Genomic DNA, 12,373 nt, shown 5'->3' with positions numbered 1-12,373 from the left:
CATACTATCTGGAAAATCTATAATATCATATACCCCTTTCTTATTCACCATCCTGGAACCCTTTGGTAAATAATAAATCTTATTGACAATCACATTATCCAAAGTTATACCAAGAATATCTTTCAAATGCATTTTAAAAAGTTCCATTGGCTATAGAAAATAGGTCACTGGAAAATTCAAAAACTTCAAATTACAAGCCCTTTGATAGATCGTCCAGACTTTGTCTGAAGATGAAGAATTAAACTATCCCTGGAGCTTGCTGCAACAGCAGATTGAGATACAGAGACTTCTCTAATCGCCTTTCTGAAGCAGATATCCTGCTTTCCTGATCCAAGAAATTGGCAGTAACATCTTCAGTAAATTTACTAAAAGATAAATTATCCTGCAATAACAATTCTGTTAATTGTAATCATGAAATCTTTCATTGTAATCTCTTGTAGCTATAAAGATGAAGAGGAAGATGATGATACCAAGACAATGGGAAATGGAATTTTAACGTTAAGTGAAAGCTTTTCCCCCTCAGTTAAAGACAATTAGAGGTAGGGGCTCCATCTGAGATTATTCTCAGAGCGCTAATTGCACTCTTTGAGATAGGTGTGAAAACCTTCTCCCTTAATAAGTTAGGTTGTGGGGGCAGGGTTTGACTCCCCGATGAAAGAGAAGCCTTTGGGCTAGAAACAGTACTTATATATGTAGTTAGTATTGATGCTGCTATTGACAATTATTGTATACTGAAAATATGGTCACATTATCTTCAAACTGGGAAAACTTCAAAAATTACAACCCATTAAATATAGTTCTCAAAGAATAAATTATGTACATTTTTAGTAGACCATCAGAAGGTGGATATATTCAAAGAATATTCACCTAAATAGTGTGCTTCAGTCAACACCAGCATTCTTTATCTGTCCATATTTTTAACTTCATTTGTAAGTATGTTGTCATCAATCTTCTACATTCCATAAAATTTTTTATTAAAAAATAAATTTCCACTTATGTTGTGCATAGTCTCTGGTTTCTAATTCATAGATTTGCTATAAAGTCTCGAAGTCACACAAGCGAGTCAGTCTGACATAGCGCTATATTTTGCTTCCAGCTGCATCAGGGAAATTGACTCTACAAATATACAAATCAGCATCTCCAAAATAGTTTCTTCATATTTAATCAACAGCAAAGTCCACCATACTCGCTAATTTATTACATTCCAATGGTACTCTGCTCTCAAACTATTCCATGATGTTCAATATGGCAATGATGTCTGACGTGGCCATTTGAACCCACTTGGTGCTTAAGAGCTAGTTTCCATGTACAGTTGCTAGGGATCAGCTCTCTATATAAGGACAAATTGCCTTTTTACCTGCCGCATACACTAAACTGCTGTTGTGTCCATGCTTATTTTTCTTTTTTCTCCCCTGCTCCCCCCCTAAATAAACACCATGGTCAAACCAAGAATTGATTAAGACTTTTCCAGTCAGGAGTTCTTGTGTTGGGAACTTTTGTCAGCCCTCCTAGGAACCAGTGGATCAGCTTGGACTTTGCTGGCCTTTGCAGACAGGAGAGTTAAGCATGTTATGCTGCTGAGCTGCAAAGCTGGTATCTTAAAAACATTTTATACAAAAATATTTCCTCTTAAGTCTAGCTTTGTCTAGATTGGTAATGATAATAAATGTGCCTTTAATGGATATTGGTGCAGTGTCCTCATAAAGATAACTGAATGTGCTACTGTTTGCATGTGTGGGGGTGTGTGCGAATGTTTGATATTTCCAGAAACCACAGTACACAATAGCAGTGCCCTGCCAACACTGAAAGGTTGCATGGGCTATAAAACAGCTGCAGATTTATCTCTGTCACATCCCCACATACAGAAAGGGAGTCAGAACAAGGTTGTTCAAGCCAAATTAATCATCCCTGATGCTGGCGATTTATGGCCCCATACATAAAACAAAATGGAATTTGTGATTTATTTATTTACTCTAATAAATGCAAAGGAAGGGGGGGGGGGGGGAGCAGAGTATTATTTAGAAGGGACTAGCAATCAGCAATGAAGATTCAATTTGTTCTTGTCCTGCAAACAGCAGACAAATCTCTGGAAAACCCTTCTGTACAATAAAGCTTTATTTTTCTTTTTTAATCTTGCCTTGCTGTTCCAGTATTGAAAGTCACACACACAGGTGTCCAAGACCATCCTCAGACCTACCCTGCAGCACCTCCTACTATCTCTGGTTAGACATGCCCCTCCCCCACAGCTCCTGTTCTGAAGAGCCCTGCTATTCCAGTACTGAAACATCCACACTGCTGTCAGTGGACATGGCTATTGCCTATTTAATAATGTACCTATTGGTTGAAATTGGGTCTCCTGAGACTGAGGGCTGATGGTTTGGGGAGAAGGGGACGTGATGTTACTTGGGCTGTTGATTTTATGTTTTTAGCTTGCATACATGACTTTTTAGGTATTGCGATTTTTATCTTGTGCACTGCTTTGGATGGTCCTTATTTATTGATCAGGGTAGAAAATCTATAAGTATTTTTTAATACGTTAATATTTCATATTTTTACATGGAGTTTCTCATTCCTAGTTGTGGTAAATTTGGATACTGTTCAGTTGAATGGTACTATTATGTCAAATCCTAAAATAACGTGTGTGCAAAAATCAGAATCAAAGTAATTCACACTGAGAAAATGAGTCACTTGCTACAGCTCTGCCATCCTGCCAGCTACTGAGCTCTGTGGCCTGCTTCTGTGATCCAGCAATATTTTAAGATCCAAACAAGCTCATTTTCAAAGCACTTAGCCTCCCAAAGTTCCATAGAAATCTATGGAACTTAGCCTCCCAAAGTGCTTTGAAAATATGCCTCATAGTGTATTTAAGTTTTCAGTACCTGATTGATTGAAGTATGTTTGCAACTGTTCCCTTAAATACTATTGTGAGGGATAAGAAACATTAAATTATTTAGGTATTAGGAAATAAATCATGTATTTAGAATACTGATGAATTCTATTTATAAGTGGGGAGAAAACAGCAAATGACTGAGTTTGCATTCTCACATTGTTTTAAAATTGTGTGCGAGACCATAATCTCTTTATATATGTATCCCGTAACCTCTTGTTTTCATTCAATCTTCAGAAATTAAAATCATTTCATTTTAGGGCGAGGGTGATGATTTTGTTTGGCCACTAAGTAATGTTGGGTAAGTGAGTGGAATGAGAGAGCACTGACCTTGCAGGTGGGAATCAGAGGAATTTTCTTTAATTCATTCTGTCTCATGTCTGTCTCCTTTGCAAACTGTAAGCTTTATATTGCAAAAGCAGTGCTGGGGTAAAATGGTGCCATGGGGTAGGGATGGAGGTAGAAATCCTCTGACAAACCTTGGCAGGTGAGGAGGCATGCTTTCCATATGAAGATGCAGCCGTGTGGGAGCTTAAATCTCACTTCTACTGCCAGTATGGTGTCTTGGTGCTCCAGGTAGATGTGTATCCTGTCCTAAAGCCCTTCTTATGTGTAGCTATAGAGCACTGTATATATCTTCCTCTTCTATATGTCTGTGCCGCTGTGTACACTTTAGAAACATTTAATTGCAGTTGCACTAAAGGAATAATAATAGAACTAGTAGACTATAATTTAACCTTTGTCACCTGGTTTCTAAAGTCTCCAGTATGAGTTCCTTCTCTGTTAAGCTTTTTTCCTCTCTCATCCACTTCTTCTTGCCTATCCCTCCCACCTTGTATCTTCATTCTCCCTCTAAGTGCCCCTTCTTTCACCGTACTGTTCTCATAATGCATATCCCAGTGCCACCTTGGAAATCAAGTCTAAATCCAGTTATTATTTAGGAAGAAGTTAGACTTTGGTTATTTCAGCAACTGTTGCAGTTGTTATATTATAATTGTATTCATGGGAGATATTAATTTGAGTAGAGGATAGAGAATGTTTTGTTTTAGTGTTTTATGGATGGTTATACACACAAAGAACTTTTTGTAGTTAATTCAGCTGAATAATTGCTGATTGGATGGATTGTGGAATTGTCTGACTGATTGCCTGAATGCTTTCACTTACTATGATTAGATGTTGATTAGTTGACTGAAGGAATATATTCTGAATTAATGGACTGAAGGAATGGATGCAAATTCCAGAGGAGGAGAAGGGAGAGAGAGAGGCTGTAGAGTTCTCTCCAGTATCCCCCCCCCCCCCCCCCCGATGCAGCATCTTTTTCCTCCATCAATCCCATTGTTCAGCATCTCTCCCTCCCTTCCACCCCCAGACCCAACAGTTCTCCTCTCTCTTCCTTCCGTCCCTCCCTCTCCAGGCTCAACTTCTTTCTCTTTCTTCCAGACTGACCTCCCATCCAGTATCTCTTCCTCCCTCTCCACCACCCCAAGGTCTACCATCTCTTCCTACCTCCCTCCTCACCACCCCTGCATCCACAATCTCTCCCTTTCTCTTCCCAACTTCTCTCCCTCCCTCCCTCCCCACCAGCTACCCCCAGATCCACCATCTCTCCTTCTCTCCCCACCACCCCTGAGAACACCACCTCTCCCTTTCTCTTTGCAATTGCCCTCCCATCCAGTATCTCTCTCCCCCTTCCTCTGTACCAACCGCCCGGTCCAACTTCTCTCCTTTCTCTTCCCTCTCTCCATCTAATTCTCCACCGTCTCACTCCTTCTTCTCTGTTTCTGGGCCCATTATTTCTTCCCCCACCCATGGTCTGGCATTCCCCCCACCTCCCCCTCCGGTTTGGTGTCTTCTTCATCTTCCTGGTAAATGCATTATTCATCGCAGAGGGTTGTTGGTGCGGCAGTGATTTCTGGAGAATAGTTTAGTACCACCAATTTGCTGCAATGACCTTGTCAACATAGGACATGCATAACCTGTCAGGCGTATTATATATGTACAAATGTTTACACTAGGGCTACTAGTTATTACTATATTTGTACTCTGCCTGACAGACCCAGCTGTTAGTTAACTCTAACATCATAGGTCTGTCTTTCATCTTTTCCTCTTAGTTTAGCTAGTCCCCATCTTCTCTCTCAGCCCTCTTGAATTGACTATCTACTTAGCAGAGGCAATAAGAGTGAAGTAAGGAACTAAAGATGAAGGGCCCACATAAGAGCATCCTCCTGGATGAATAGAGTTAATGAGGAAGGCTGTAGGTATGGGATATATAGTAGTGTTAGCGTTGATTACCTCAGAATAAATGAGCTTAAAGTATTAAACTCACTGTCATCCTAAGAAAAGTTTCCCGAACTTGACCCAATTATTTGCCAAAAGTGGTAATGCCTTTTCCACATAAATGAGGAAATAAGCACTTCTTACTTGATACCTAAACTTCACAAGAATCCATGCAAGAAACTCCTCCACAGTCTGAACTATAAATGAGCTCTGCATAGATTTTCTGATACATCCTGTTCTAATTTGTCCTCAATTGATTTGAATTCCAGTCGCAAACCAAATTTTAGTAAATTGGCTGGCATCATGCATCCATTTCTGTTCTCAATAAGCTGGTGCTCCTCTAAAGTGAAATCTCATCAAATCAGCAGCTACTGTAGTTTTTTTTGTCTTCATTGGACCCATTTGTAAAGCATGTACCTGATTATTGCTTCATATATTTACAATTGCATGATTGCTTGGACCTAGAGCGTTGTTGGTTGAGCTGTGCTGGGAGAGCAGTTTTGTGCTGGTGATGGCACCTATATGTGCCTGATCAATCCTGCTATCTATGGAAAAATCTGTTACAGGTGAGCAACAGTGTTTTACCACAGGCTGCTTTTAAAAAATGCAGTTTCTAAAGGCTTGCCCAGTGGTAAATGTCTGCCATACAGGAATTCAGGTTTTTTGTTGTTGTTAATTACTCAGCTAACTATAAAGCAGTATCCACAAGACTGGGTGAGATGAATTGAGAGAAGGGCAACCTATATTGAGAAAAGCAGCAAGAAATATATGTATACCTAATTGGTGAACTGGCCAAAATTAAAATTAGTGCTAGGAAGTATATAAATAAAGCAGCACATGGGGTAGAAAATAGAAGTTCATACCAGTCCCCTCATTTAAAGGGGGAAATTAAAGCATACCCCAAAAGAAAGTACTAGCAAGAAGAGTAAGTACTGTTAGCGAGCCATGCTCCAGCAGAGACACTCTGCTATTCCAGGCTTATTTCTGAAGAGAAGGTTGCTGTGTGCATATAAAATTATCCTTTATGGTGCCTCTGACTTTATTCTCTTAAGGTTTATGAAAGGGGACTAGGAAGCACAGTCTGACTGTGGGCTGACAGCAGTAGACATTAAAAAGAAAAGAAAAGTACTGCACTGCTACATGCAATAAAGGCCCCAGGTTGATGACTGGGTAGAAAATCATCACTCGTTGATAGTAAACCCAGTAATACATTTGACTAAAGTTCGCTTTTTTTTTTTTGTTTTTCTCTGGACCATCTGACATTACTTTAATCAAATACCTTTCATACTCTGATTCTTTGTTTATGACATGTCTCGACTATTGTAATATTGTTTATGCTGGTCTTCCTCGATCAACAGTAAAGAAACTTCAAACAAAATACTACTGTTCATCATCTTTGTGATCTTCAAGTAGCTACGCTCACTTTTAAAGCTTTTTGTCTTGGCACCCCTGATTATTTATCATGTCTCACAATTCCATACTCTCCTGTCAGGCTTCTTCGCTCATTCAGTGATCATCTCCTGGTTCTTCCTGGTCCCAAGTTTGCTCAACTTGAATCAACTAGTCACTCTGTTTTTTTCTTGCTTCTTTTGGTTGGAACAGGCTTCCCCTCTTTCTCTATGGCAATCTCTCTTTGAAAAAGTTCAAAAGTGAATTAAAAACCTGGCAATTTTTTTAAAGCTTATGGGGAGGGTATTTGATTAGGGTCCCCAGCAACAGTTAGTCTCTCTTTTTTACATTGTTGATGTTTCCCTGCTCTTCAGTCTGTCCCACCTTTTTATTGTTGTATGATTGGTTTTACTGTCCTATCAAAAAATTATAGTTCCTTTTCTTCTTTTTTTTTTAATTGTGTTTTTAATGAGCTTGTACACTGCTCTGCTCACCAGAGTGGTATAGTAAATTTAACAAAACTATAAACTTAAAATTTGCTGTACTAAGCAGTATATAGAGGGGGTCCTTTTACTAAGGTGCGCTGAAAAATGGTTTGTGGTACTGTAGGCGTGGGTTTTGGGCGTGCGCTGATCCATTTTTCAGCGTGCCTGTAAAAAAAGCCGTTTTAAAAGTTTTGCTAAAAATGGACGTGTGATTAAATCAAATTTGCCACACATCCGTTTTGGGTGTGCAACCTGCACGCCAGCAATTGACCTAGCGGTTAAGTCTCATGTGGTAACCGGTTGGTAATAACCTACGCGCGTCAAATGCCACTTGGCGTGCGTCCGAAAAAAATATATTTTTCAGCCGCTCGTATTGGACGTTCGCCAAAAATGAAATTACTGCAAGAGCCACGCGGTAACCGGGTGATAACTCCATTTTGGCATACATTGGGCACGTGTAGACGCTTACGCGGCTTAGTAATAGGGCCCCTAAGTAATTAAATCAGATCAAATCAAATGTGTTTATAATATGCATTCCAATGTGCTGATCTCCCTCTGTTATTTCATATTATGTGTATATGAATCTGTGGGACAATTACAAAGTTTTTAAATGATGTGTGGTATCTTTTACCTTAAGGATTTTGTTAACTCTCTATTGAATCTGAAATGAAAAAAAAGTGTCTGGGAATGAGAGACCTCCATTAGTCTTCACACACTCTCATGGTATAATTTTAAGTTCTGTTTAGCTGGTGATCATTGTAGGCAAAATTGACACAAGATCATATCAGAGTTATATGATGGAAGTTTATAAAGTCATGAATGGTGTGGAATGGTTAAATAGGGAATGGCTTTTTAACCACAAAGAACACAGGCACTCCAGAAAATCGATGACCTGAAGATTTTAAACATCATAGAATTTTTCTTTCTCATGCAGCAAATAAGATGTGGAATCTGTTGTTGGAGGATGTTGTCAAGGTGACTAACATAGCAGGGTCCAAAAGAGGTTTGGACAAGTTCCTGGAGTGAAAGTCTATAAAAAATTATTAGCCAGGTAGGCTAGGGAGAGTCATTGCTCATCTCTGGAAATGAGCTATGAGAAATGGATCTACATTTTAGGATCTTGGATCTATGAAGGACTTGTGACCATGACTGGGCTGTTTTGGAAATAGGATGCCAGGCTTGATGGATCCTGGTTTGACTCAGCATGACTTTTCTTATGTTTTTGGTGAGTGGTATTGGTATAATGGCATTTTTAGGCAACTTGTGCTAATGCCTCTGTGTCTGTGCATATCAGGAGACAGCGTAGGTGGCAGGATTCTCAAATTGAGATTCAGCTCCATCAATGCAGCATCTATGAATGGATGATCTCAGCTCTGGTTGAGCTCCTGGCAGTGATAAAGTCCTTGAGATAACAAGACTGAGCAGAGTTAAGTGACCTTAGCTGACATGAACAAAACTGCCTGGGGATGAAAAGACAAGCAATCCTCCCCAAAATCTGTGAGGAGCACAAACAAAAGGTGGGAATGACTAAGATGATGAAATAGGAAGTTCTATTAAGTCTTTATTGCAGGCATCCACAAAATATAGCACAAATTAAAAGCTGTAGACCCAAACACTGAACCATGGACTCTAAATGGTCTGTGTTTCAGCCTCAGCCTTTATCAGGAGTCCTTAACAGGAATGAAAAAACATGTAAATAAATACAAAACTAACAATATCTGTGACCTCTTTTTTTTTTTTTTTGTATACACAAGTTTGAGCATCACCTCTGACACGGGACCTGTGCAGAGGTGATGCTCAAATTTTCAATCTTCAGTGTATACAAAAAAAAAAAGAGGTTACAGATATTATTACAGAGTAACTGATGAATTATTGTGTGGTTTACATTTATCTGGATTTTATGGTATTCAGTTTCCTAAAGTTTTAACACATTTGCATTTTTAATGTGATTTTGCTCACACTTTTTTCAGTAGTAACTCAAGGTGAGTTTAATTCAGGTATGCTAGACATTTCCCTGTCCTCGGAAGGCTTACAGTCTAAGTTCAAGAACAGGGTCCATTTTGCCAGAGGTATGAGATGAAGTACAGGAGATATGTAAATATACATGAAAATGGAGTGGATCTGGGAAGGGGAAAACATTCTTAAAATAATATTTAATATAAAACAGAATCGATCCCCAAAAGGTCTTGTCAGCTGCCCTCTTTCACCGAGGGTCTAAGCCTGTGATGGCGAATCTATGGCACGCGTGCCAGAGAGGGCACGCAGAGCCCTCGCCTCAGCCAGAGTCGCCTCCGAGTTCCAGGGTCCCCCCTCCCCTCTCCCTCCTTCCCTCCGAGTTCCAGAGTCGTCATCCCTCCCTCCGAATTTTAAAAGTCATTTCTTGACTTACCTCGTTGGAGACGGGTTACGACGGCAGCCGGCAGCAGCGCTAAAATGTGTGCAGGCTCGGCCCTTCTCTCTTTCTGAGCTCTGGTCCCGCCCTCATTTCCTGGTGGTCTAGTGGCGTATTCAGGGTAGGAGTGATTCCCAGTAATTCCTGCCCACATGTCTCTGCTGTCAAAATGGCTGCCACGATCTCCAGATTCAGTTTCAACTGAAACTGAAAAAGTGGTTTTTGTTGCCATCTAACCATAGATCAGAGCTTGGCAGTAGATAATAGACCTGGTGGTAGGTGGAAACAGTAAGCATGCATATATTTGGCAGTTAGTAGATTTCTGATATAAAATGGTTCTTTTGTGTCCCTAGTGTAGTTGCACAATAGTATAAAAAAAGTGAACCGTCTAGACTGTTCTTGGCTGAGGTTCTTAGATTCCTGATGAAATATAGCTGAGGAAGGGCAGGCTCTTCTGTAGAAGTTGAGGAAACATTGTTTTAAGTCAGTTACGAAAATATTTACATATTGTGGAACAATGTAGGTATCCATGGCAGCGTCATTGACTTGCAAATAGGCATACCCTTGAAATCTGAAATAGTTGTGTGAGAGGTTAAAGTGGTAGAATTTGTTGGCCAGGTGAGTAGTAGTAGTAGCAGCAGCAGCAGCAGCATCTGAGGTGATATTCTGGTTGCTTGTGGTCCATATTGGGGGGGGGGGGGGGTAACGTGAACTTGTCAGGATGGTGTTGCCAGGTGGCCAAGAAAGTGGAGTTTCATCAGGAAACAAGCTAAAGATTAATTCATGTAGGAAGGCTTTTCTACTATGATGGTGGTTCCTATAAATAGTGAAGTTTCAAAAATCCCTCTGTTCAGGTATTTTGCGTAACAAGTAGAAGGTGCAAGGAGTGTGTCCAGGTAAGTCTGTTCAGGCATATATGTAGGGAATCATTTTAGGAGGTTGTGTAATCCTTATTGTATTCTGAAGACAGGAGCTTCTATAATATGGTAGTTGATAATTGTCCTGCTGCTTCTTGTGCATATTCTTGTCTATTCATGACAAACTATGGGATCCTCTGTGTATATCCTACACCTTTTTGTATTCTATCACTGTTTTCATCCTTGTCACCTTCCACTGAAGAGAATTTCAGGCTTCCACCACCTCCTCTGAGAAAAAGTATTTCCTGATGTTGCTCTTCAGTGTCCCTCCATGCAGCTTCGTTTCATGTCCTCTAGTTCTATAGCTTTCCCATTTGTTCATTGATCTTTCAAGTATTTAAATGCATGCATCTTAGTTCCCCCTATCCTCCTCTCCTCTGGGGTATACTGAGCATATTCAGCTCTCATGTAACATCTCAAACTCCGTACTACTGTCAGAAAAGGTATCAAAGGGCTACTTGATAGCAGCTGAAGGTCAAAACTAGGGTGCAACTGAACAACCCACTCACAAATTTCAGTTTTGCTAAGATTTAGGGCCAATTTATTTTGAGCCATCCATGTCTGATTCCTTATATATTGTCTTAATTTATCATGGACTGCTGGCATATCAGAAAGCACAGGGAAGATGTGTATGTCATCAGCATACCTACAATAGTTCAACCCTAGTGACTGCAAGACTTTGCCCAAAGGTTGCAAATAGATGTTAAATAACAGACAAGCAGACAAACCCTTCAATAGATTCATAAATATCTCCCAGATTAGTGATTTAGCAGGTTGAGAGGTGAGCAGCATTATATAGAGATGAATATTTTGTGGCACAGAATTTGAATTATTTTTACTGCTTTCCATTACAGAAAGATATTTTAGAACCTTTGTACAAATAGAAATAGGGCATGAAAGAAAACTGCCTTAAAGAACAACATTATGCATGAGTAGGGGCAGAGTAGATCCATTCATTGCTTGTCAATCACTATTACAAACCTGACAGACTGTGAGATTGAGAAAAGTAATGCTTGATTTTCCCACAGTGAAGGAATAAATCTTCACTTGCTTGCTTCAGAGTTAACCTTTTCCTTTCTCTTGGCAACCCAGGTTTGAATAGTGGAGGAAATGGAGAAGCAAATCTTCAGTGGACCTGATAGCCTTTCTTCTTAAATAATGACAAAATATCAAAACAGTGTTCACTGAATATTGCATGATATAGAGATAAGAGTAAAACAAGTGGTAAGTCACACCTAGAATTTTTAAGCTACTTAAAAATACACATTTTAAACTTTCTAAAAGCCATGCAATCAGTTTTTTGAACTTGGAAACAGTAAAGGCCTCTTTTACTAAACCACGCTAGCTTCATTTGCTGTGCTGGAATTGCTAGTGTAGCTTTGTAAAAGAAGCCCTAAGTAATTCTGTATTTTTGTTTTCCATGTTTATATTCTCTTCTGCTTTCATTTATATAACCTTTATTTTTTATTTTTTTGTACAGTTTTTTTTAGGCCTTCCTTTTTTCTACAACTTATGTGTTGTAATTTAAAATACATGATCCCTTATCCTCTGCAGGTAGGCACAGCTTACCCATGGAGGATTAACAGTCTATCCTGTGAAGAACACGAGAAAGAGAGGGATGGCAGCTAAGTGTCTTCTTACATATGCAGCCAGAATGTGCAAGGTGTTAAAGCACAGAAAATGAATATTGAATTTATGTTGAGCTGCTACTGGCAACCAGTGCAACTTGTGAGGGCTGGGGTGACATATTCACTGTAGCTCAAACCACTCAAAACCCTGGGAGCTATGGGTGCTGTGTTCTATACCAAGTGCAGCCTGAGTTTTTCTTTGAGAAACCTATATATGTAGTATTATAAGAGTCTAATCTTGATGTTATTAAGGCGTGAACAACAAGTGTCAAATGTTCAAAAGACAAGTATACTTTATTTAAAATATTTATAACCTGCTCAATCCACAATGTTCTAGGTGGCTTGCAGTTAAAACATACATAAACCATCACAAAACAAACAAAAATACAGATCAAATT

At 39.5% G+C, this 12,373-nt stretch overlaps 1 protein-coding gene across 2 annotated transcripts in view; it reads left to right on the top strand.

The window, feature by feature from the left end:
• Positions 1-12,373, top strand: part of TSPAN4 (tetraspanin 4) — a 1,044,908-nt gene that overhangs the window by 221,244 nt on the left and 811,291 nt on the right. Inside the window, exon 1 of one of the 2 annotated variants that reach the window (XM_030201256.1) lies at positions 11,510-11,571. The exons of the other annotated variant lie outside the window; for it this stretch is intronic. The gene's annotated coding sequence lies outside the window, so the exon portion shown is untranslated. Of the gene's footprint in view, positions 1-11,509; positions 11,572-12,373 lie in introns of those variants that run through there. 2 annotated transcript variants of the gene reach the window in all.

The sequence above is a fragment of the Microcaecilia unicolor genome, chromosome 4, assembly GCF_901765095.1.
Source record: "Microcaecilia unicolor chromosome 4, aMicUni1.1, whole genome shotgun sequence".
NCBI classification, from domain to species: domain Eukaryota; kingdom Metazoa; phylum Chordata; class Amphibia; order Gymnophiona; family Siphonopidae; genus Microcaecilia; species Microcaecilia unicolor.
Note: the sequence above shows the minus strand (reverse complement) of the source record. Positions and strands in the feature narration are given on the sequence as shown.